This window comes from Mus caroli, unplaced genomic scaffold (assembly GCF_978045245.1).
Source record: "Mus caroli unplaced genomic scaffold, Mus_caroli_1 scaffold_14, whole genome shotgun sequence".
Taxonomy (NCBI): domain Eukaryota; kingdom Metazoa; phylum Chordata; class Mammalia; order Rodentia; family Muridae; genus Mus; species Mus caroli.
The window spans coordinates 4,731,194-4,758,650 of record NW_028227269.1 but is presented as its reverse complement, the minus strand read 5'-3'; the positions used below and the strand labels follow the sequence as shown (position 1 = coordinate 4,758,650).

The 27,457-nt window shown below is 41.3% G+C and overlaps 1 protein-coding gene across 9 annotated transcripts in view; it reads left to right on the top strand.

The window, feature by feature from the left end:
* The window catches only part of Tdrd15 (tudor domain containing 15), a 369,751-nt gene extending 342,883 nt beyond the window's left edge, over positions 1–26,868 (top strand). For 6 of the 9 annotated variants that reach the window (XR_015045172.1, XR_015045170.1, XR_015045171.1 and 3 more), the window contains one exon: positions 25,972–26,865. The gene's annotated coding sequence lies outside the window, so the exon portion shown is untranslated. Of the gene's footprint in view, positions 1–25,971 lie in introns of all 9 variants that reach the window. The other 3 variants (XR_015045178.1, XR_015045179.1, XR_015045168.1) reach the window with 2 other exon arrangements.
* Positions 26,869–27,457: the final 589 nt, after the last annotated feature.

Here is a 27,457-nt window from a genome sequence, read left to right as displayed (position 1 = left end):
TCTATCCTGAATGAATTCATTTTATACCATGAGAAAAGGATACATAGTCATAAGACCACATACCTGATGTCTTATCAGAACCGCCTTAGTATAAAGTGCTGTGGGAGGTAACTCTCTCTCTCTCTCTCTCTCTCTCTCTCTCTCTCTCTCTCTCTCTCTCTCTCTCTCTCTCTCTCTCTCTCGGTGTGTTTAGAGCCAGGAGCAAACATGTAGACCTCATTTGAAAGTATGGTGATTTGAGCGTTCTAGAGATCCATCTGTGGGTAAAAGAAGGAAACTTGTGAGAAAATTCATGCTGAGGAATGAATGATGAGGTGAGGGTGGGATATGATTTGTCTTACTAAGAACCTTTAGTCACGGTGGGATAATTTTACATATCCACTGGCATGGGTATTTTTTTTTTTTTTGTCTGATACTGAAGGGTGAGTAGAGAAAAGGGAGAACAATTTGGACTACATGCCTTATATCTATGAATCTCTGGGACATAGGTAGCTTTACCGAAATACTCTAGAATGTTGCAATCAACTCTCACTGGTTTATAAAAGCCAGCTTTGGACAACGTTTTCCAGTGACACAGATGTGATATTTGAAACTGTACATGCTAGAGGTATTTTACCTTTGAATCTTCTAACAACTACTAGTCAAGGTGATATTTTTTTTGTTGCGTAGGAAGCTGGTTATTAAACATTTGCAAGCATTCCCTATATAGGATACAACTAGGAAGCTGAGAGAAGTTGTTGTGTTCTACTTTGCTCTGTTTCTGTGATAAAACTCTTACAAAAAGAATCTTACAGAGGAATCAGTTTACTTGGCTTACAGGTTACTGTTCATCATTAAGGAAAGTCACTGTTGGGATTCCAGCAGAAGCCACAGAAGAACAGTTTGGTGATTTGGTTGAAAACCCATTTATTTAACTTTTCTTACATAGCTCTGAACTACCTGCCTAGGAAATGACTCCACTCTTGGTGGAATGGACACCCCCATGTCAATTAAAAATTAAGACAACCTCTCACACATACCTATAAGACATTGTAATCTGAGCAATCCCTCCAACAACTGTCCTCACTGATTCTTTTAAAAAATACTTGATTTATGACATTCTTTTGTTCTGTTGATATAAAGTTCGAGTAATACTTCCATGCAAGGACATGTTATTGGGCCACCTGAATTCATGATTCTGGGACATAAGCACACACATTTAGCTCAGAATAAGCTATCTCTTATTGCTTTGGGGTAAAACATAGGGGCAATAGAAAGATTTCCTTTAGTTTTACAAGAAACATACTTATCAATAGACTTGATGAGTTTGATGTAGAGAATGACATGTGAGGAGAAGAACCTGAGGTGGCAGATGTGCACTGCAATGGGCTTATCATGCAATTTGTCTCAAGCTCTTCTCCCTTGCTTAAGTGTCTAGTTACCTTTCATAAAGATTTCATGTCCCCATGAGTGATGTCATTGTTTACACAGGCACACGTGTTTTTTGTTTGTTTGTTTTGTTTTGTTTTAACAAACTGCTCAATAATAAAAGTAATGTTTATGTGACCTGTCACTTTATTAATCTCTATGAAACATACAGGAAAGAAATAGACAGAAGGATATTTTTTTGTCTGCCACTTTCTGATTGTCAAGGATCTCAATGTTAGTGGGAATCTGAGAGAACTTTACTTCATGGCCAAGTAGGATTAGAGCTGACAACAAGAAAGATCTAGGAATAATATACCCTCAAGGGGCCACCTCCAGTGACCTCTCTTTCAGCTAGTTTCTACATCTGGAAGATTCTACAGACTTCTAATTCAGTTCTATTTTCTGAGGAGCAAATGTCAAAATATGAACTAGGTGAGACAGTTTAGAATCAAGTGTAGCATCCCCTCTTCTGTGGACTGAATATGTGTTCTTGAATATATAAGTTGGAATTGTATCCCCAGTATGATGGCAGTGTGGCCATTGCAAGCTTATAGAAAAGGAAAGCAAGTTTCAGAAAAGATAAAAGATATGTGGGGTCCTACAGGGTGTGCTCTAAGTAACACAGTGCTTATCTTCTGAGTGATGTCTCTTCCTCATTCAGGTCTACCATCCCCATAATGTTTATCCCAGACACATAATATGCAGCTTAGGATACAATTTGGAGAGCAGTGTTACATCTGCTCAACCATCACCTGGAAATTGTTCCAAAATGTTTAGCCAATCAAGGAGCAGGCACATGTTGAAGCAAAAGGTTGTAAACATGGTCTTTACAATAACTTACAGTTAAGCTTTTGCCAATTATCGGTAGCATTTGGAATTACAAGCTCACCTTTTTTTTGTAGCCTTCTCATTGGGATCTCACCAATAGGCATAGTCTCTGCCCACACTGTAATAGTATTGAGGATCACGTAGCAAGCCTCAGGCATTGAACTTAACATCTGTTTCCATTTCAAAGTCTCACCCACAAGTTATCAAGTCCATGTGAAATCAAACCCCTGCTTGTATCTTCCAGATCTAGATAACCTTTAAAGTGCAGGTGCCATTTTGGTTTGCCCATTTATCTATGGTCAGCTTTACTTGACATTTTTATCTCGATGAGCTTAATATTGTAGATTTCTGGGCGAAGGGATGAAGCCTGTGGTGAGAGCTCAGAGCAACATGGGCTTTTAATAATTTTCAGAAAAGAAGGTGGAAACAGATCACACCCAGAGATTAAAGAGCTGAGCAGCCCCAGAGTACAACAACGATAAGGTCAGGTGGCTCCTTGTTCCTAAAGCAGAGAGAAGGAATAACTGCCCAATTTCAGGGAGAAATGGGAAATTTTGTGTAGAATGCAGTGTATGTATGATATATGAATGATAATATAGGGATGGGCATGCATGAACAGGAATATATAGTTAAGCCCAGGGAAGCCAGAGACAAGGCTAGAGAAAGCCCAGTACAACTGTCTGATAAGAAGTAGTTACAAGGAAAGTCTACACTAAGCTGTTATGCTGGATGCAAAAATATGGAGATAGTGGTGGGTCAGGTCTAAACCAAACACGTTTAGACTTTTACTTTAGAAATCACTGACTTTGATTGGAAATTGCTTTGTACTTAAAGCAATTATAAGAGACAGGGTGGGAATCTGTGACAGTTGTCCAAGTAAAGGGGAGAAATGATGAACCGAATAAAGGCAGGGAGGAAAGAGAGAGAATGGCCAGAGTGAGAGAGACTTTCGTGAGGTTTCCAGAAAAGGACTTGGTGACTGATCCATCAAGGGGATGATGGTGTGGTCAAGGATGGCAACTCAGTTATCTGACAAAAGGTCAAGATGGCAATCCATGCCTATGATGGGGCATCTGGTGAAGGACTGAATGTTTTTGTTTTTACTTAACTTTATCTGGGAGAAAAGTTTATGTTTACATGAACTGAGGTATGTGGCAAAACCAGATGTAGTTGGATATTTTGGTCTGAGACCTAAAGAGTAAAAGAGATCTCCAAGAATAGGTCTCAGCATAGACTGAACATTTATAGGACAGAGTTAGGTAGACCAGCACTTAGAAGGAGATGGCAGAGGACAGAAGAGAAAGACTCCAAGGGAGTATGGCATCATAGAAGCCCAGGAGAGGACATCTTTGGATGGACAGATCTCTGAGCAATATCAAATCTGTGCCCTCCCATGTGCTGCTCCATGTTTCCTCTTGGTTTTGTTCCAACCTCAATTGTGTGGCCAAGGAATGTTAATACAGACAGATTGAGAGAGTGGTCTGCACTTCTGGCTATTGTGGAACCCAGAAATCCCCTCAGTTACCATTATAGAAGAAAAGCAGGTTTCTTGGGCAACTACAAATGTAACATCCTTTCTATTTATTCTTTTATCTCTTTTAAAAAATAATTATAGAATGCCTATTGTTCTATAGACTCGTGCTCTTGGCCAAGAGAAGCAAGGGTGGCTTTAATTAGGGAGTTGGGGAGGAAGATACATACAGAAGAAGGGAGAAGAAGATAAAATAACAGTAAGGTTACTTTAAAAAGTCATAAGGAGCCGGGTGTGATGGTGCATGCCTTTAATCCCAGCACTTGGGAGGCAGAGGCAGGCAGATTTCTGAGTTCGAGGTCAGCCTGGTCTACAGAGTGAGTTCCAGGACAGCCAGGGCTACACAGAGAAACCCTGTCTCAGGAAAAAAAAGTCATAAGGAATGTGTAATTAACTACTTAAAAACTTTAACACACAAGTCTGTTTATAAATATAAAAATATTTAAATGAAAATTTCTCATCTGATCTGCAAATGTTCCCTTTAAGAGCCAAATACCATCTAAAAATCCTCAAAAAAACCATATAATGTTTGGCTTCAGAGGTAGAAAGTAACTCTCTATTGCTGAAGACACCATGCACTTCAGACAAAAGGCCCAAAAGCCTTTTAACTAGAACCAAACTGGATACCTCTTTCCCAAGGACAATCATGATTCCAGAAGAAACCATTCAAGCTTTCATAGGAGGGTAGCCACTAACAGTCCTACCCAGCTGTGACACCTATGAACCACAGCAATGACCAGCATGGTACGGTAACCCTAAGTATACAGTAGGGGCATGCATACCTAGATGGTAACCAGTAGCTTCCTATTAGATTTAAGACTTGCTCAACAAGAGAGAAATCATGCCTAATACTGGAACCCTGCCAACTACTCAGGGATAATCAGTGTTCTTGAAGGAGACCCTATAACCAACACTTTATTAAACACGTATAATCCCTAACTATACTCAAATTTTTGTTCTTATAAGTATATTTCTCACCCCTTATCAAGGAAAGTTCTCTTTTCAACTGATGGAGACCATTACAGAAATCCACAACTAATTAAAATCTAGAGTTGTAGAGCCAAGATCTAATGAACACCTCAAAACACTCTCACTTGTAAGACTCAGGGAACAGTGAAGAAGAGAAGATGGAAAGGTTGTAGGAGGTACAAAATGAGGGAGGTTGCCAGGAGATCATGCCTCCTAATAATGTCAGAAGCTACCCCCATAAAGCATTATCAGCATAACTACCTAAGCATGAGCTTAACAAGGGCAACAACTATAAACATGCCAAAGTAGTTAGGAGGTAGCCCATGAGGCCTCAGCCCTAAACAAAGAGCTACACGGAACTAATGTATGGGTTAGAATAAGATAAGTACTTTTCCATAGGGAAAAGCACACCAACTTGTCATCCAATTCTAAGTATTCAGCTGTGAAAACATAAAAACAAGTAACATTATGCAGCCTGAGCAATTTATATTGGAGAGAGAGGGGGAGGAGATGTGAGAGAGAGAGAGAGAGAGAGAGAGAGAGAGAGAGAGAGAGAGAGAGAGAGAGAGAGAGAGAGAACAATTAATGTAAAAATATCATGAATTTGAAAGAGAACAAGGAGAGGAGAATATAAAAGCATTTGAAGGGAGGAAAAGAAAGAAGGAAATGAATGATGTGATTATAATTTCAAAATAAAAGAAAAAATAGAGATGAGTATTGCAGGGAGAAGTGCTGGAAAGATGGCTCAGAAATAAGAACCTGGTCTGGTTCCCAAGTCCTTGGCAGTTCACAGCCGCACCCAATCCTGTGGAACCCTCCAGCCCTCTTCCTGTCTCTGTGGCCAGTACACTCACAAGAAGTACTTATATATGCAGGGAAAAAAACACTCATACACATAATAAAATAAATCTGAGGCAAAAAGCAAGATGTGTTGCGTTTATCTGGTAGTTGGTATGGAAAAGTTTAGACTGGAGGTTTGAAGGTGTAATTAAGGAAGGTGTAGACCTGGGTCTCATGCTCAGGTTCTCAGAAGTGGGCAATGGTGGGGCTTGAAGATGTCTCAACAGAGAAGAGAAAGAGCATCCTTTTCTTGCTGGGCACAAGATGCTAAAGGACCACCACTAATGAGTCTCCATGGCACACCAAATGCTAGACTTGTCAGGTGGCTGCTTTGTTTGCTGATTTAATTATTTATTACTGGTAATCCCAGAGGATGCTTGCTCCTCCTCCTCCTCCTGAGTCCTCAGCATAGCACTCAGCTTTTCCAAGCTCCTGATTTTAGGGCTGATCGTGTTTCTTCCCTCCGTAGAAAAGGACTATTTGCATGTTTTTATGAGTCTTATTACATAGCTTTATGACTTGTACATGTAACAACAGAGAGCCAGACATTCATGGAATATGTCTCTGGAGACATCATCAGCCAAACATAAAAATGTAAATCCATTTGGAAAAACACAGGCCAGTTATTGAGAGTAAAGCCAGCAGAACATGTGTCCCCTGTGAATGATTAGCAAAGGCCCAGCGACATACACATTCTCAGCTCAGACGGACTCTGCAGACCATCTGGAATCACATGACACTTAATAATGCAGACTAATAAAATCAGCCCAGATTCCACTTACAAATGAAATAAACTGGGGAGTGAGGGATTATAGTGATCAAGAGAGAGGAAATGTTTTCTGCACACTTGAAGCAGAGCTAGAGATTGGGAGGGAGCAAGAAGGAGATAGAGATGCATGGGCTCATTTTGTAAATCCTGGGCAATGCTAGACTTTTGAAAATGAGAAGGTATAGATGCCATGGGGTTGATTCTATAAAACTGACCTGTCAAAACCCTCTAGGAATGAGTGTAGCTTCTCTGAGAAACAGATATCAATATCTAAAAATGTTTCCTATGAAGCAATAAGACAGTTTCAACCCAACAACATCATGTAAAATGGTAAATGATATTCTCTGCTCTTATGACCCCTTGAAGCTACAAACAAAGAGATAAAAAGGAAAGAAAGATGAAGCTAAAACCAGGGGTCATCTGCTGCGACCCTGTGGGACCCTTTATTCAGATAGGGCAATCCAGGGAAGCTGGACACTGCTCATTTTATCAACCTTTCCTCTTAAACTCTTATAGGACTTTCATGAGCAGTTAAGGCCATTATTTGTCTGACTATAAAACAGGGAATCAAGAACCTTGAAATTTTATGTCACATCTAATTGAGAGACAATTTAACTGGAAGGACTGTGGGTGGGAAGTATAGAAAGGATGAGCTTGGAAGTTCCAAGTTGAACTCCTCTGGTGCTGGTATTGTTCCGGGTGAGGTTTATGGCTAACTGTTCTGTGACTGACTGTTCTGCAACAAGACCATGCAGAGACTCTAGATAAGGCCCAAGACTTTCCTAGGGTCAGATCTATGCCTAGAAATATGTATCTGTCCTCCAGCTCACTCACTGAGTTCTGGGCTTGAATCTACCACGATTTCTCTCTCGTGGTGACTTAGTGAGATAACTTGAACCTACTTTGACATGGACTTGTTTCAGTTTGAAACATTTTGTCAGGATCAGAGTGTTATCTTAGAAGGTGACTCCCTAAACTTGTCTGGAAGACAGAACTGAAGATAGGGAAAGAAAGACAGATGGACAGAGGGAGGGAGGGAAGATGTCAGGCAGGTAAGCAAGCAGGCAAGAAGGAAACAAAGAAACAAGGCCTAGAAAGGAAATGGTGGAAGAGAAAGACCTTTCAGTACTGGGATTACTCTTCCCACTGTCAACCAGAGTTACTCCACATTGTAGCAAGATGCATGTAACTGTCCCATGTACCATCTAAGCAAACCATCCTCCCCATTTCTAGACAGCATCTACTAAGAGCAGAACAATCATTGTAAAGAACAAGGATGAGGTACACATGACCATCATTTTCATAGTCTGGTTGTATCCATGCCAGTCTTTGTCTGGACCTGCAGTTATCTCTGCTAACACTGGTCATGTTCTGAAACTAGGTTCCCATTAATTTTATTGTAGACTTATAAAGTAGGACATTGGTGGGCTAGAGATTTTCAGTGTTCTACCTTCCTGTAAGTATTCCAGGTTCCCATGAATAAACCAAATAAACTTACTCGTTTTACCAAGTGGAGATTGTTTCCATCTATCTTTGCTCTTGAATCTTGCTTTATCTGAATGAAAGAAAGGATTCATTTTTTTCTACCCAGGAAAGTCTTTCAATGAGCTCTCCAAGTCAGAGGCCCTACCTGAAAGTCATTGGAATAAATGTGAGATGTCTGCAGTTCTTGTTGGGAGCTCAAAAGGAGATTCTATTTCCTCTTTTCTATCTTCTAGAGGGTACTCAATTTGTTGGCATGTAGCCTCTCCCTCTATCTTCAAAGCCTTCCTGGTTGATCTGAGCTGTGTCGTGGTATTTTCTCTGCTGTTTTTATCTTCCATTTTTAAGTACCTCTGAGATTACTTTGGGACTATCTAGAATCCAAAATAGTTTCTATTTTATGGTCAGTAATTTTCATCTTCAGTTATATCTGCAACTATTTCCCCCTTGCCATATATTTCAATATATTTACATGTTCTAAAGACCAGGTTATAGGTAACTATGTGAGAAGTATTATTCTGTTTACCCCATGAAGTCTAAATTATTTTAGTCTTGAGAGAGAGAGAGAGAGAGAGAGAGAGAGAGAGAGAGAGAGAGAGAGAGAGAGAGAGAGAGAGAGAGAATAGAAACTCAAGCCCATGAAGCTAATGTCCCACATTTGGTCATTAGGATTAGCCATCAGAATAGCTTTGTGCTCAATATTGTCTGATCTCCAGTTACCTAGGTTCTGAGGATCCCTGATTTCAGATCTTCTAAACTATTTTCCTGAGTTTCATTACCCTGACTGAACTAGACACTTGACTAGTCCAAGGCATCTTCACTAATACCGTATTTGATCTCCATCTCCTCCTCCTCCTTCTCCTTACCCCTCTCCAGGGGATATAAAAAGCAAACGTTCCCTTCATAGATCACGTACCTAGACTTATGAAGTTCTTCTAGAGCTGCTTTCCTAGAGATCCAGACACGTGTCCTTTCGCGAGTGGCGTGCCACTGCAATTGTCACTATCATTTCCTGGATCCTTGCATTGACTAACCATAGCCTTTTCCCAGGCTGGCTTCTCAAATCTCTATTTCTTATATCAAATCTTTATAGACACGTCCAGAGTACTTAGTAGCAAATGCTACTCTTGTACTGTAAACAGTTGCCTGTTTTCTATCTCTAACTCTCCTACCATTCCCAGCCTCGTTATGTCTTTAAATTCCTTTGCTATGTACTTTATTTTCTTTATTTACATTTCAAATGCTATCCTAAAAGTTCCCTATATCCTCTCCCCCCTCGTCCCTCCCTGCTCCCCTACCCACCCACTCCCACTTCTTGGCCCTCGTGTTTTCCTATACTGGGGCATATAAAGTTTGCAAGACCAAGAGGCCTCTCTTCCCAATGATGGCCAACTAGGCCATCTTCTGCTACATATGCAACTACAGACACGAGCTCTGGGGGTACTGGTCAGTTCATATTGTTGTTCCACCTATAGGGTTGCAGACTCCTTCAGCTCCTTTGGTACTTTCTCTAGCTCCTCCATTATGGGCCCTGTGTTCCATCCAATAGATGACTGTGAGCATCCACTTTGCTATGTACTTTAAACCATTGTATTTAATGTCATCCAAGTGCTAACTGCCATACTCTATAATAGTGATTCTCAACCTGTGGATCTCAACTCCTATGGGGGTGTCAAACAAGCTATTCACAGGATTAACCTAAGGCCATCAGAAAATACAAGTATTTATGTTATGATTCACAACAGTAGCAAAATTAAGTGGCAATGAAAGTAATTTTATTGTTGGGAGTCACCACTGTATAAGGAACTGTCACAGCATTAGGAAGGTTGAGAAACACTGCTTTAGAACCTCCCACATGTAAGTTATTCCTTTTCAGTGAACTTGAAACACATCAATGGTAGGACTGGGCCTGTAGCTCTATTAAAATTCTCTATGTCTAGTAAGAAAACCCCACAGAGGCTTAGGAGACAATTGACAAAATAACTATACGTTCTTTTCCAGTTTATATTTCGTCTATTTTTTTTTCAGAGATGTTTATCACTGTAGAAGTAACTTACAAATAAGCATGAAGATCTGACTTTGATGGTAGCCAGAACCCAGTGAGACAATTTATTGCAAGGTCCCTCTCTCTAACACACACACTTGGCTCAGGATGGAGGGTGCTCCCATTGTGGCTACCGCTACCAATTAAAGCCAAGACTGAAACTTCTAGTTTTATAGAAATTACTGCCAGGCATGTATCTCCTACAGCCAAGTGTTGCCTGATCTTTACAGTTTATCCTCTTAATTTTTTCCTTTTTTCTAATGTTCAACTCTTCAAACCTGACACAGCTCCTTCATTTTTAGGTGAGTGAACCTTGGACAAAGACTGAGGTCAGGCATATGAAGGGTGCAGCAGGGTTAGGGCATTCTGCCTCCAGGGAGAGCTTTGTTGATTTTACATACCATTTCCACTTCATCCTCAGGTACAGTGGAACGTCTAAGATGGAATGAAAGATTATTTTTATAAAATGATCTCCTTGGACTAAATCATATAACCTTAACTTTGCAGATATTTCTAACTTCTTTAAGTAATGTTAATTCCTACTGCAAGGGTATCATAGCACTGAGTTTTTAAGTCATTAGTTTAATTTTTTTCTGCTACAGTTACAAAAATACTCAAACTTGTACTATATAAACATTTTATAAGATGTCATTAAGTTAATTATACTTGCAAGGGGTTCCTCAATGTAGTATTACTAATGAGTCATCTTCACCATATATTATCTTTATTTTGCCTGGTTTTTGTATGGTTGTAAGATGGTGTTATGATATTTGAAGATTGTGTCCTTTATGACAAGTGAATGTGACCACCACTGACCATAGGTGTTTATAGTAATGCTCTGTAGTAACAGCTTATTGAAGATGCTGGGGACGTGGCTCAGCTACTAGAGGTACTTCTTGTGCATAGATTCTGGAAAAGGAATAAAAAAAAAAACTGGTAAAGTGAAGGAGAAAACCAACTACACAAAGTTGATCTCTAACCTCTACATACATGCTGTGACATATGTGCTGACCCCCATACATAAACACAACCCACATCCACACATCCACACATCCACACATCCACACTTCCACACACCCACACACCCACACACCCACACACCCACACACCCACACACCATGGGAAAGCTAACTGAGTGTGGGATGCGTGACTGAGGAAGGACAGGCTTACCTACGGCCCTGGCAGGGTGGCCATGGGTACTAATTACATTCGTGTATTTGCAAGGTTGCATGGTTACAGCAACCTCGTGGCAGAGAAAAGATCCAAAGTGACGAATCGAAGAGTAGAGGGTAGAAGCTAAGGCCATCTGCCGACAGAACCCTGCCAGCCTGCAGTGCATCATCACCATCCCCCAGCATCATTCACAGACTGCCTCCAACTGACACTCAGAAACAGCAGAGAAAAGGTCCAGATAACAAAAAAAAAAAAAAAAAAAAAAGAAAGAAAAAGAAAAAAGAAAAGAAAAAAAATAGCATCACAGTCAACAGTCCTCCCACAAGGAAAGCTAGGGCTAAATTATAGGCTGTAAATCTCAGGCTTTGGAGATCAAGAGACAGAATTTGCAGGTCTCTACTCTACCCTACATTTCTCTGCTCCTTGAAATGTTGACAGGCATTGGGCCTGGCTGTGGGCTTACCACACATTTGGGGGCACATTCGGGGGCACATTCAGGGGCACATGGAGCTACTTGCCTATCTTCATCAGAGCACTGGGATTAGATTTGTCTGTGTTTTAGACAAGAGCTAAGTTCCGTGCTTTAATTTTTATATGTATTTAGTATGTGCACTTGTGTTCACATGCACATGCAATAGCATCTGTGTGTTAGCCAGGGCAACTTATAAAAGCCATTTCACTCCTTTCACTATGTGGAATGGAACCCAAGTCATCACACTTGCCTGCAGGTATCCCCATCAGATGGGCCGCCTTGCCAGCCCAAGGTTCAGATTTTTAACCACAGATTAGAACTGCTAAAATTTCTCTAATTTGAAGACTTCCTTGTGCTAAAAGTGCCTGGTTCTTTCTGCAGTGATTTAAAGGACCTAGTGAAAGTGGGGCTCTAAGCTTTTCCTGAGGTAAAAATAGAAGGCAACTAAATCCTGAGGAGTCCTTGGTAACTGTGTGACCTTTCTCCAGGAATGGAAGGGTCAGAGCAACTTCTTCAAATACTTCATTCGAGTTATTCTAGTAGCCTGAATTTGCCTTTATAAAAGACTGTATTTTGTTGGGTTAATGCTCAGAAATCTCCCTGGAAAGATGAAATGAAGAAAAATGTAGGATGAAGGAATTCTGAAGCATTTCCTGATGACAGAGTGTTCTTTTCAGGTTTTCATAGGTGACGCTCCAATTTGGCTCCATTCTTCCTAAGCACAGGGGTATCATGAAATCCTTACTAAGCTAGAGAGAATCATGAGGAAACAAATTTTGTCCATTTTCTTGGTTGAGAACATGAAGCAATGAACATTCAAGGCTGACAGGAAAGTCAAACCTGGCTGTCTCCTTCTGGGACTGTGGTCAATATATGTCAAGGGCACATACTAAATTTCCTCTCTGTTAAACTCCTGGTGCTTCTTGCTAGAGGCCTGTCTCCCTAGGGTGTGTGTGGGAAGGTGCTTGTTTTTTTCTAGCACTTTGGTGCCCAGTCTATACTTCAGCTGGAAGTCCTTTAGGTGAAAGAGGGCAAGGAAATCACCTGGTAATGTATGTGGCCCCCTTGGCCAGTTGGCACCTCCTCACCTTTGGAACTACCCAGAACCTCTAGGGAAGACAGTGAATGGTACCTACACAGAGAAGATGAATAATCGGAGTCTATTTACTCACAAGTGTAGAAAGGTCTCATGCAGTTCACGATAGTTGTGAATAAATATGCTGCTCTCTTAAGATCAGCAGCCCTGTAGATCTGAAGACAGAGGCTTGATGCTCCCCAGTGCTCAGCTCATACATAAATAAAGGATGCTCCTGGTACAGCTGCCAAATGTGACATGGTGATGAATTTCCAAGGGTGTCACTCAGCCAGGTGACAATTGCAGTGCTGACAGACCTGGGCAAACAGGCTACAGGCAAAGTATATATGTTTATCAGTTTCGTATCCAGGTCCTTTGGGAGGTGGATAACCTGATATTCTGGTCACTGGCATAGCCCAGCTTGCTCATATACTGTCTTAGGGTTTCTATTCCTGGACAAAACATCATGACCAATAAGAAAGTTGGGGAGGAGAGGGTTTATTCAGCTTCCATTTCCACATTGCTGTTCATCACTGAAAGAAGTCAGGACTGGAACTCAAGCAGGTCTGGGAGCAGGAGCTGATGCAGAGGCCATGGAGGGATGTTCCTCGCTGGCTTGCTTCCCCTGGCTTACTCAGCCTCCTCTCTTATAGAACCAAGACTACCAGTCCAGAGATGGTCCCACCCACAAGGGTCCTTTCCCCCTTGATCACTAATTGAGAAAATGCCTTACAGTTGGATCTCATGGAGGCCTTTCCTTAACTGAAGCTCCTTTCTCTGTGATAATTCCAGCTGTGTCAAGTTGACACAAAATTAGCCAGTACAATTGACCCCTTGTCAACTTGATAGACAAACACATCACTGGAAAACCTCAACCCTTTGTTTCTTATTCATCCCCCAAATCTAAATAACTTTAAAAGTCCCACAGTCTTTACAAATTCTTAAAATTTCAATCTCTCTTAAGATACAATACCAAGTCTTTACAATTAAAAGTCTCTTAACTGTGAGCTTCACTAAAAAAAACTTCCTTCAAGAGGGAAAAATATCAGGGCACAGTTCTCCAACCATGCAATGTCTGGGGTCCAACTCACGATCTTCTGGGCTCCTCCAAGGGCTTGGGTCACTTTCTCCAGCCATGCCCTTTGTAGCACACGCATAGTCCTCTAGGCTCCAGATGCCTGTACTCCACTGCTTCTGCTCTTGGTGGTCATGTCATGCTACTGGCATCTCCAAAACACTGCATGATCCCTTCAGTCCTTGGCCATTAAGTGCAACTGAGGCTGCACCTTCACCAATGGCCTTCCATGGCCTCTTACAGTGCCGAGCCTCAGCTGCTCTGCGTGACCCCTTCATGCCTTCAAATCCAGTACCACTTCAGTGACCCTTACACATTACCAAGTCCAGCCACAGCACAAGGTACAACGTTGGCTATCTCTGGAATACAGCTCTGTACTCTAAAAACAAAAAAAAAACACTTCCCAGAAGATGTCAACTCATTGATGCTGGTCTTTTCTTAATCACTGCTAATTTCTTAGCTCCAGCTAACTCACATCAATAGTCCCAGTATTGCAAAGTTTTTGCTTTAGTAGTTCTGGTATCTTGTTGATCACAGCTGATTCTTCAGCCCCAGCTAACCAGAACCACTGAACCTTCACAATCAAACTAGCAATGGCCCTGATAAAAGTCTTTAATCTTCCCTCTGAAATTTCACACGCCAGGCCTCCATCTACTGCACTGTTCCCAACATTGTCTTCCAGGCTCCTACACAACATCTCACAGAGTTCTTAACAGCGAATGGATCTTCTGGCCCAAAGTTCCAAAGGCCTTTCACAGTCCTCCTCAAAACACGGTCAGGCTGTCACAGGAATACCCCACTATGCTGGAACCAATTTGTCTTAGTCAGGTTTTCTATTCCTAGACAAAATATCATGACCAATAAGCAAGTTGGGGAGGAAAGGGTTTATTCAGCTTTTATTTCCACATTGCTGTTCATCATTGAAAGAAGTCAGGACTGGAACTCAAGCAGGTCAGGTAGCAGGAGCTGATGCAGAGGCCATGGAGGGATGTTCCTTACTGGCTTCCTTCCTCTGGCTTGCTCAGCCTCCTCTCTTATAGAACCAAGACTATCAGCCCAGAGATGGTCCCACCCACAGGGGGCCTTTCCCCCTTGGTCACTAATTGAGAAAATGCCTTACAGTTGGATCTCATGGAGGCCTTTCCTCAACTGGAGCTCCTTTCTCTGTGATAACTCCAGCTGTGTCAAGTTGACACAAAACTAGCCAGTACATATACCTAGTTGGAACAGAGTAAAAATAGAATGTAAAGATTGAAGAGATCTCATGCAGGAGATACCCAGTAAAAGGTGTTCAGTTTCTGGACAGGATGCTTTCAGTTTGTTGTTGTAGTCAAAGAATTGGAAAAGAGGTAGTACAAGATTGCAAAGTACCCCGGGATTTTTTAGAAGCACACAAAGATACTACAAGGTAGCAGTGAACCATGTGAGGGAGAGTGTTCAAGGATCCCAGGTCGTTGCCTAGAAATTCTTTTAAGGGGCCAAGAGAAGAGAAGCTGTTTTCTAAGGGTGGAGCAAATGTGGAGGATGATCACTATTTTGATTGGCAGGTTTAGGTTTCATAACTTTTCCTCTCCTGTGCAGGTTCCTCCCCATGGTTCATCTGATGCTAATGACACTCATGTCAAATTATGCATAGGTTGAGTATGATATACAAAGAAAATTCCCTGAAAATTTACTCAGGAGACACAATATGTCTTATTGCACATGTACTAAAGGCCAGTGTAGACAAGATTGTCATACTGCCTTCCATTCCCACGTATATCCTAAAGTATACTTGAATAGAATCTGACCATGAAAGAGAAGCCATATAGGGTTGTTAAGGGCTGAGAAGCTTATTATATTGTTCAAAATGGGATGTTTCTGTAGTATGATGAAGATGGGAGAGTTATGTTGCTAGAAGAGAGGGGTGTATAGCCCAAACCAAGTGGAGTCCCACATTACCAAGCTACTCCCTATGTCTATCTACCTCAAGGTGATGGCATAAACAATAGTTTCTATGAAGCTATCTTTAACTGCCAACAATTCTGCAAGACTCAATCTGTCCTCTATTTGGAAGGTTCACAGAGAGTTTACTAATATGTGTGCCAGTCTTTCACTAAAGTCTTCCAGTACTTTTGTTCACTTGTAGAATGAAATTCGCTTTGCTAAGCTTGATACACAAAGTTCTTTATATAGATGTCAGTCTCCTACGCGGTCCGCCTCCCATTACTAGTACATGTAGATGTCCTTGTGCCCAGGTATAGTATATAGCTGCTGTGTATCTATCAGCATCCTTAAGAGGATCAATATGATTGAGGAGCTGCCTTAGTTAAGTCACTGGTTGATATGATATGGCAGGTAGCAAGTCTGAACTCTGCAGAGTGCCTACTAAACGAGAAAACTCAAGCAGGATGCCTATGATATAGTCTTGAAGCCAATTTCATTCTTCTCCAGGAAATCTTCACTTTCACTGAAAGCCTTCAACTGGTGAGTATGGAAAGTGATCTCTTTAACTTAGCCCACTTAAAGTCTTCTTTTTCTGGCTGGAATGGGAGCTGCTTCCCAGAGGCTCGTGGATTCGAACAGATGGGGCTGTTTTGAAAGATTTTTGGATCCTTCAGGAGGTGCAGCATCTCTGGAGTTAGAGGATCACTGGTGGTTGCTTATAGGCCAGTTTTGTTTCTTATCTACTCTCTGAATCTTGCTTGGTCTATGTTGATATGAGTAGCTCCAGCTACACGCTCCTGTAGCTGTGACCTCCACCATGCCTTCTCCATGATAATGACTTATACTTTTCTAAAATATTAGCCAAATCTTTCTCTATTCAAATTACATTTACAGAGTCTTTTGTCACAAGAATGAAAAAAAATATCAAATTATAGGTGTCAGTCACATCGGTGAAATGTCTTGGCATAACATGTATGCTATTGTTTGTTCAAAGGCCTGAGCTCTCTAGACTGACACATAGAAAGTCACTCCTGCAAGATGTCTGCTCTTCATATGCTTTGCTCATTGTCTAACTCACCCCTAAGAGCGCACATATCTTCCTGCTTGTTGAATACCCACTTCTTTTACAAAGTATAGTTCAGAAATTTCCTCTGTCATTCTTACTCCTGACAGGAACTCCTCACTATTCTTAAGTGTCTTTTGTTCCTTTGTCATAGTACTTTGTGTATCTTATACAAGTGACTTATTAGGTTTGTCTCCACAATAGATTACTAGCTCCCTGAAGGAAAGCATTTTGTCTTAATCACCTACACATCTTCTATTCAGAATACCAGGCCTGAATGTAGAAAAGATGCGGCGAATGACTTATTATTATAACTTACTATAAAACTTCCCACATGGCAAATTTATGAGATAAACTATCTTTTGTCTTTGATCAATAGCAATATATCTTCTCTGAAATTATTAGAAAATACTAGCCACTCAGTCTGGATGAGTCTGGGATAGTTTGTGTTCAGGCTTTAATCACGTCTAAGCTTTTTGGCTGTGATCAAGTGTGTGTTTGCCTACTTATTTCCATCTCGCTTGAGAGAAGAATAGAGTCTGCATGTGGGTGAGTGTGTAGGGGAAATGTTTGCTCCTATGCAACATTCCTGGCCTGTTTCCCAGCTCTTTCACATTGTTGAAGAGCGATGATTAGAATACAAGCAGCTATATTGCAGTCTCTAATTTTCTTGAATGTAGAAGAATTTGTCCAATAACATGGACCCAAGCAGTTATTTATGTGTGAGAAGAGAATAAGGAAGACTTCTTTTACTTGGTTAATTAACTAGAAGCTCAACAAGCCCCATCTTACATAGTTACTATGTAACTTACTCCAGGCCATGGTTTTGACAAATAAATCCATATATGATTTTCTGTTTTTCTCTAAGACCAACAGTTTCTTCTTCCAGAGACAAGCTGTGAGCCACATTTATATAGGCTCTTCCTGTTCCCAGAGTTTTGACACAAGCAACTCATGTATCCTTTGTAAAGAAGAAGAGGTGACACCAGTGCTGTGTAGAAACAGTAGGAGAAAATGGAGTGGAGGGTTTTTCAAGTCTCTAATTCCTAAATGTATATGCTTGTATTAGAAACAACTTTTTTCCATCTGTTATTCTCATTGGTTTGGACAGATAATGAGAAATCATTTGATTTCATAGTAGACATAATACAAAGGACCTTACATTAGGTCTTACATTTTTTCCCTCTGTGACCTGACAAACATGGTGGCAGAATATCTTGCTAGTGAAGCCAGAATTTGAACTAGTAATATTATAAAGGTCCCTTTCAACTTAAATGTAAAATACAATTCCTAAATAGTACATAATGTGACATTTAAAATGTATTCCATGTCTACTCAATTCTATTACACCAGAAAGAGTGTTTAAGCAGGCCAGTGCAGGCAAAACTTAATGGCCGAACCATGGGCATAAAGAATGAACTGAGAGAGCATTTAATTATTGGATCTAAAGCAAAACAGCACTTCAAGGTCCCAGTATATAACAGTTTCTTGGAGTGCCATAGATATATTTCTTACAGTACCTGGGACAGTGCATTTGTAGATAATGGGTACACTTTAATGCACATGAGGAGAAAGGGAGGCATCCTACTACATGATAGCTCATGCCTCACAATGGCTGATGAGTCTAGCCTAGCAGAAGCTATGCTAAGCAAATCTGTCTTGTGTAAGCAAGCACTGGAGTCTTCTTCAAAATCTGACCTCTGACCCTGAGAAGATTGCTTGCCCATAATTGTCCTTGAAGTCTATTCCAACCTAACCATGGGAGGAGGTTTATGGAAAACCTGAAAATCAGACATGGGATACAGAGTTATGTGATTTTAATTCCTCTGGGAGGCATGACTGAGGGCACAGCTCCTGTTCACCTAGGCTGACTGGAGCAGTGGAGACCTGCTTTGGACCTCTTGCCTTATCCTTTAAGGAGATAAAGATTTTCCTAGAAAAAGATAGTGAATTCCCCCAATAACCACAAACCACTGAAGAAACACAAGAATTTAATTTAAATGCTGCCAGGATACTCTCTTCTAGAAACCAGGGTGGCAGATGCTTAATAAATGGTGATTGTTAGTATTTATTTATTTATTTTTCTGCGGAAGTGGCTAACAGAAATGTCTATTGAGCTTGGACAGGTGTAATTACTCAGCACACTTGACACAATAGCTAGAAATTCTCTTTGATCAGTTTTAAAGAGAAAGCATCCATCAGGTACTAGTTTGTGAGTTCCCTGTGGGCAGTGGGTACTCTAGGTCTCTCGCTCCCCATGCTTCAGAGCTCTGTTCTAGACAGTAGATGTTTAATGAATATTTGTAGTTGATGTATTCTAAGTGGGCTGTCCAAAATTCTCCCAGAGGTGGTCAATAGCTTTTCTCTGATTTACTAGTGAGTTATTCCTGCCTGAAGCACCACACGTTGTAGAATGGTGCCCCTTTGCAAAGTGGTGATTTCCTGCATAAAGCACTGGGTTCATTAAGGAGAGATTGGGTTCCTCCTTTAGGAAAAGCTTTCCCTATGGAGATAGGGAAGTGTGAAAACAGGGGTTAAACAGGCAGCTCCATTGTTGGTGCTTTGGTTGAGAGCATCTGCTGCCTCCTCGCTTCCCTGGAGGGAAGAGCTGCAGGTGACATAGTGTTGGTTTGAAGAAACCCTTGGATACAATTGTTTGCATGTGCACTTTCAATATTCCACTCCTTAAACCCCAATGTGCTGCTGTCAGTTGGCAGCAGTGAACACTGGAGTAGAAAACATACTGTGCTCCTTGCAGACCAGCCTTCCTTCCCCCGGGATAGAAACGTTCTAAAATTAGACCCTCCTTAGCCTGGCATTTCTTGATATTGAACTGAGTTCAGGAAGAGTAAAGTTTGAACTTTGCGTTGTTTTTGAGATATATACAGCTTTAAAAAGTATACTTTCAAGTCATGTTTTGCTCATTTTATGAATGCACAAATGTCTGCTTTTAGATTAGATTCATAATCATTTATTGCAGACATGCACTGGGTTGTAGGTATTTTATTCTGTGTATTGATGGCAACTCCAGCCTGCATACTGTATTGAGAGATTAAGTGTTTAAGAGATGGTGATATATGCAGGAAGTGTCTATTGTGATGAATTCAGGATTAAAGGAAAATGATTATGTGCTTTGTGTTTGCATTGCTCATGAACTATACTTCATACCAAGGAGTTAAGATCAGCAAACATGTCAGCGTGTTACTGTTATCACCCAACAAGCTAGATGAGTAACTTTGATAACAGCCACACAAGCAGGGGGAGATTAGTGAGGCTACCGTGGTTTCATGTTGTAAATACTGGATTTCCTCTGGTTCTCATTGTGCCAGGGGCACTTGAGAAACACAGTGTCACCAGGGCTTCTTTTCTGTCTCTTCCTGTGTCTTGACCAGCTTATTCTTGACATTCCTACTGCTGTCAATTTTTGGCTAATAATACATTATCATAATTAATCTGTCTGTAAAGTCTCAAGTTATTGCCAGCCATTGTATTGTATTGCCATCCTTCTACTGTAACCAATAGAACTTCAAGTTCAAACTTTAGAAATTAAATATTTTAAAAACCATTTAAGAAGGGAAAGAGCCTTGAATGTATAAGAAATCTGATTAGAGACCAGAGCTGATTGATAATACATTAAATAAAATAATCCACCAGGTTTTCTCATTAGTCAGAGAATTCATATTAGTATTTTCCACATGAAAGCAATTTTATAAGATCATTATCACCATCATCACCATCATCATCATCATTATTAATTTTATAGAAGGGACATTAGGGGCAAAGAGAAAGTTCATTCATTCACCACAGTCACAAAGCTCAGAGAGGGTGGAGATGGGATCATAGAATTACTTGATTTTGTCAGTTCTGACCTGTGAAAACATCAAAGGTTTATAAGATTCTGAGCACACTGTCTTCATTGAGCTGTATTCAAATCTCTACCCACAACTTTGTACTACTTCTGATGAACATTTTTGAGACTATGTGACAAACAACTGATGACTCTAGAATCATTTTCCTTGGTGGATAGATCTGGGCAGGGTCACAACATTAAATGGGGCCCTATAAAGGAGCAGAATCAACTGTGGTGTTGCTTGCACCCCCTACATATGTAATAAAAAGGAACTTATTGGTTTATAGCACAGGAGCTGGTAGCCCAACAATGACTACAACTACTGGAGAGGGTGGAGGGCAGAGAATTGGAAGCTGCTCAGTTTATGAAGTGGATGTGTTAGCAGCTGTCCATCAGAGGCCAGAGGCCAGAATGATTCCTAGAGTGTCTTGTGTTCAGTTCACATAGGAAGGATCAGGAAACTCCTGTCTGATGTCAGTAGACCACAGCAGCAGCTGAAGCAGACGCACTTATTTAGGAGGAAGCAGAGGCAAGTAGACAACTCTACATTTTTCTTTTCTTTTTTTCCAACAAAGTCCCTTTTATTTAGTTACTGTAAGAAATTCTCTTTATTAATTAAATCTCTGGAAGTTTCAGTGTAAGATTCAATGGCTGCCGTCACCTGGCTCTGAGGTTTGTTCGGCCTCTCCCAGTCCTTCCTGGGAGTTAGAGGGAGAGACATCATTATCAGAGACCAAGTCAGGTGGCTAGTCTTCCTTTCCTGGTTGGACAAGCTGCTCAACTCTTGTCCAGAACATGAAAAGAGGCAGTTTCTCAGAAAAAAAAATTAATAACAAATTTGACAATAAATCAGTTAGAGTTCTCCTAACAATTTAGATTTATCAATATATTGGTCCAAATAATTTCTTTTCATGTTGCAGGTTTACTTTTCTCATATGTAATCTGAATAATCTTTACTCCCTGTGCAGAAATGCATCAACTCAGTGCAAAAAAAAAAAAAAAATCCCTAAAACTGGAATAGCCTCCTCTTGCTTTGGGAAAGGGTTTTTGCTCCTCATGCTCTCAACAGATGAACACACACCCGCAGCCATGTTACTCTTTTTCTTGTACCTCTTTAACTCTGGGTCTTTTGGAAGGTACTCTCCACTCCAAGCCTGGGTTTTTCCCACGAAGTCAATCTGCTCTGGAAATGCAATCAAGAGCATATTTAGTCTGCATCTCCTAAGATGATTCTAGATCCTGTCCAGTTGAAAAAAGCAACCATAGCTGCTAACTTCTTTCTCAAGGACTCTTTCCCGTAAGTCAGAGCAGTTTCACAATCTTTCCTATACTGCCTTTTCATCCATTTAAACCTTTGTAACATTTTTTTTTTTTTAATGGGAGAGTCATTGGATTGGAGAAGAGACCTCCTAAGAAGCCCTTGGGTCACTTTCTGTGCCTATAAACAATTCTACAGCATGTCTCCCTAACTAAGAATTCTAAGCTTCCAGAGTGGTTGTACAAGCTTCCAATCCCACCAACAATAGAGAAGTGTTCCTCTTTCTCCACATCCTCGCCAGCATCTGCTGTCACCTGAATTTCTGATCTTAGCCATTCTGACTGGTGTGAGGTGGAATCTCAGGGTTGTTTTGATTTGCATTTCCCTGATGATTAAGGATGCTGAACATTTTTTCATCTCTTGTGAGGCTATGCCGAGGCCTGGCAAACACAGAAGTGGATGCTCTCAATCAGCTATTGGATGGAACACAGGGCCCCCAATGGAGGAGCTACAAAAAGTACCCAAGGATCTAAAGGAGTCTGCAACCCTATAGGTGGAACAACTATATGACCTAACCAGTACCCCCGGAGCTTGTGTTTCTAGCTGCATAGGTAGCAGAAGATGGCCTAGTTGGCCATCATTGGGAAGAGAGGCCCCTTGATCTTGCAAACTTTATATGCCTCAGTACGAGGGAACGCCAGGACCAAGAAGTGGGAGTGAGTGGGTAGGGGAGTGAGGAGGGGGTCTGGGGGACTTTTGGGGATAGCAATTGAAATGTAAATGAAGAAAATACCTAATAAAAATAAATAAAAAATTAAAAAAAGGAATTCTAAGCTTCAGGAGAGGAATGGAGCTGTGATGGCTTTTGAGGTGTGTAGGAAGTTTTAGAGATTCCAAGTAGTAGTAGACGTGAGGGTATTAGACTATGTGAGAAGATGAGGGTGTGGGGTGGCCTGGGTATCTGGCACAGAGGCAGGGCATGGGGATCAAGATTTAGTATGGGACAAATCTGGTTCTGAAATGAGAGTATGCCCTAGGAAAGGGACAGAACAATGATCTTTGGGGGGGGGTCCAAGGTGAGAGCTATGAGTACTAGTACCTACCAGCCTATGGCATTCTCTCTCTCTCTCTCTCTCTCTCTCTCTCTCTCTGTGTGTGTGTGAGTTTTTCTCTCTGTTTCTGTCCTTCTCTTTGTCTATCTCTTTGTCTCTCCCTGCCATTGTCTCTGAATCTCTCTGTGTCTCTCTGTGTGTCTCTCTGTCTCTGTTCCTCTCTCTCTCTCTCACACACACAGACACACACACATGCATATATGTGTGTATATATATATATATATATATATATATATAGATAGATAGATAGATATAGATATAGATGTCTCACATATATACATAGGTACTGCCCTTGACTCTGAGGGTACTCTACACATTTTCATTTAGAACCTTCCTTCTGTAGACTGCCTACTACCCTATCTTTACTTTCATAAGCAGTTGCTAGAGGTCAAGTTTCTCCATTTAGAAGCCATTCTTGAGAACTAGGCATCAGCAGACACTTCTAGTCCATGACACTGAGTGATAGAGGACAGCCTGTGTGCATAGATACTATGTGTTCAGATCATTTATATTTAACAGAAATCATGGGACTACAGGGACTTGCCTTTACAGAACACACACATTAATTGGAGGAAAAACAAAATTTGTCTTCTTCTTAGATAAGGAATCATTTAACTAAATATGAAGAGTTCCAAAATGTGTCTTAAGAACAGGACACAGTGCCTTAAACCTGAATGAAATGATAACAACTCACTGTAAATAGGAATAGCTGAAGGGTATGAAGGGTTTTCTTCCTCATCCAGACAGAGCCTGAATGCTGTTTTATCCAGCTGTGCTGAGGACCCCACATTCACTAAGAGGCTTTAGTTGCTTTCATATGAAAGGTCCCTAGCCCATGGAGACATGGCTGTAGGTGTGCACTCCAACAGACTGCCAATGACTTCTCATTCTTATTCCCAGCATTCATTGCATTGCCTTTGCTTAAATAAGAACCTCCACTGACGGTCTGTTACTGACTCAATTGTTCTGGTGGAAAAGAAGCTCTGGGAAGCCTCATAGCCTCTGCCTTGTCTTCTGTACCTCCCCCATTGCTCTCTAAGACTCCTCTTTTGGTTTCTTTCTGCTTGGAAAGAACAAGGATGTTCAGCAAGCTCCTGATTGGATTGTTATTTCCACTGCCCAAGGCTGGACTTTTGAATTTTTCAACAGAAAGGAAAGAAACTGTAGTGGGGAATAATTTTCCTGTCAGTGGGGGTCTCTGCCGGTCCTGTGGCAGCAGCAACCATACCACACAAATGCTTCAAGGGAACAGGAGAGACCCTCATTTTCATTGCTGGTTAATGATGGTGACCAGTGACCCTTGATGGTTCTTCCTGCAGGACTCACGACTCCCTCTTTGGCCGTGATTAATTCTATGTTCTGAATTGAAATGACAATCATTTATTATTCTGTTTTACATATGCACCTCCAGGGAGACCAGCTAAGAGCTCTAATTTTCTAGTTCAATTGCAGCAGTGTTCTCTGAGAAGCATGGATGGCAAAGATTCTAAAGGGTGTCAGCTCAGTGAATTATCAGGCTTTAAGCAAAATCATGTGCTTACAGGGAACCAGGTAGTGCTTTCTGAAATATGATGCAGGTGGCCCTTTTGCCTATGTCTGCATATTCATAAGAGGAACAACAATGAGCTCAGGTGGGAGTGACCTATTAGGAAAATCAATGAGGTCCAGCACCCAGATCTCTGCCCACAAGGTCTGGCTGTCTTTAGCTACAACCACAGTTGTCAATCAGCTCTGAGAGGACCTTGGCTGTCTGTCTCTTCCTCCTTCCCAAAGCCTGTGCCTTTGGAAATGGAAATCAAAGCAGTTTCCAGTTGATGTGAATTGTGTCATTCAAGATCACATTCATAAAAGTGTTTTAGCCACATGAAGTCTCTTAATTCCCTGCTTAAGATAAAAAACGTAATTGCAGAGCACTGTTTGTGGGTTCTATAGAATTCCCCAAGTGTGCAGAAGACTGCAGTACAGTTGAGGCACTGTTGGGGCCCGCAAGCCATTATTTGGGTTAGATTAGAGTTGTTCTATCAGAGTCCAGCCTTTTATACATCAGCCTTCAGAAGGATGGAAATGTCCAAAACCTTCTTTTATTTGGTATGATTGCTGGGCACCTTACCTGGATAATCTATAAGATTTGTGCCTGCTTTGGTTTGGGTTTTTAAGGACCCTGATATAGCTGTCTCTTGTGAGACTATGCCTGGGCCTAGCAAACACAGAAGTGGATGCTCACAGTCAGCTATTGGATGGATCACAGGGCCCCCAATGGAGGAGCTAGAGAAAGTGCCCAAGTAGCTAAAGGGATCTGCAACCCTATAGGTGGAACAACAATATGATCTAACCAATAACCCCCCCCCCCGAGCTCCTGTCTGTAGCTGCATATGTATCAGAAGATGGCCTAGTTGGCCATCAGTGGAGAGACCCATTGGTCCTGCAAACTTTATATTCCTCAGTACATGGGAATGCCAGGGTCAAGAAGTGGGAGTAGGTGGGTAGGGGAGTGTGTGTGTGTGGGGGGGGGAGGGTATGGGGACTTTTGGGATAGCACTGGCAATGTAAATGAAGAAAATACCTCATTTAAAAAAATGTGAAATTTTAATTTCTTGGTAGGTAAGTGAATTGGGAGAGACATCTGAAAAGAAATTAATGGGGAACCGCCAGACTGATTTCCAAAGTGGTTGTACAAGCTTGTAATCCCACCAACAATGGAGGAGTATTCCTCTTTCTCCACATCCTTGCCATCATCTGCTGTTACCTGAATTTCTGATCTTAGCCATTCTGACTGGTGTGAGGTAGAATCTCAAGGTTGCTTTGATTTGCATTTTCCTGATGATTAAGGATGCTGAACATTTTTTCTGGTGCTTCTCAGGTGAGAATTCTTTGTTTAGCTCTGAGCCCCATTTTTTAATGGGGTTATTTGATTTTCTGGAGTCCACCTTCTTGAGTTCTTTATATTTATTGGATATTAGTCCCCTATCTGATTTAGGATAGGTAAAGATCCTTTCCCAATCTGTTGGTGGCCTTTTTGTCTTATTGACAGTGTCTTTTGCCTTACCGAAGCTTTGCAATTTTATGAGGTCCCATTTGTTGATTCTCAATCTTACAGCAGAAGCCATTGCTGTACTACTGGAGGATCCCACAATACCACTCCTAAGCATATATCCAGAAGATGTTCCAACTGGTAAGAAGGACACATGCTCTACTATGTTCATAGCAGTCTTATTTATAAAGCCAGAAGCTGGAAAAAACCCAGCTGTCCTTCAACAGAGGAATGGATACAGAAAATGTGGTACATATACACAATGGAGTACTACTCAGCTATTAAAAAGAATGAATTTATGTAATTCCTAGGCAAATGGATGGACCTGGAGGGCATCATCCTGAGTGAGGTAACCCAATCACAAAAGAACTCACATGTTATGTACTCACTGATAAGTGGATATGAGCCCAGAACTTACAATACCCAAGATACAAGATACAATTTGCAAAACACATGGAACTCAAGAAGAATGAAGATCAAAGTGTGGACACTTTGCCCCTTCTTAGAATTGGGAACAAAACACCCATGGAAGGAGTTACAGAGACAAAGTTTGGAGCTGAGAGGAAAGGATGGACCATCTAGAGACTGCCATACCTGGGGATCCATTCCATAATCAGCCTCCAAATGCTGACACCATTGCATACACTAGCAAGATTTTGCTGAAAGGACTCTGATATAGATGTCTCTTGTGAGGCTATTCTTGGGCCTAGCAAACACAGAAGTGGATGCTCACAGTCAGCTATTGGATGGATCACAGAGGCCATAATGAAGGAGCTAGAGAAAGTACCCAAGAAGCTAAAGGGGTCTGCAACCCTATAGGTGGAACAACAATATGAACTAACCAGTACTCCCCCGAGTTCGTGTCTGTAGCTGCATATGTATCAGAAGATGGCCTAGTCGGCCATCATTGGAAAGAGAGGCCCCTTGGTCTTGCAAACTTTATATGCCTCAGTACATGGGAAAGCAAGGGCCAAGAAGTGGGAGTGGGTGAGTAGAGGAGTGGGGGACTTTTGGGATAGTATTGGAAATGTAAATGAAGAAAATACCTAATAAAAAAAAAGAAAGGAGAAAAAAAAGAAAAGAAATTAATGGGGAGATGTAAGAAACAGCCAGGTGGCCAGAGACTGGTGAATCTTGAAGAGAAACAAAAGCCCCAAACAGGCTGCAGCCAGTAGGGGGAGCTAGAGCTGGGGAACATTTGTGCATGGTGCAGAGGTGTAGGAGAAAAGAGCAGGAGGCAGGGACAGCAGGAGGGTAGAGGGAGGCTGCCAGTAGCCTAGTTAGGTGATTTAAGAATAATTGACTGACAAAGACTTATCTGGGGGAAGGAAGAGATCTAGATGTAAACACTCTGTGAGCCTCCCTCAATATACTGATGCTGCTACAGTTTACTGCACGTCAAAAGTTCTCAGGCTAGAGACTTGCTCAGCTCTGTATGCTGTTGTGAGGTAATGGAGACAGTGATGCTCATGGTTTAGTAGATAACCTTTGAACAATTATGCTTCAAGGCATAATGTGACAACTGTTTTTCCCTCTCTTCCTCTTCCTGTTC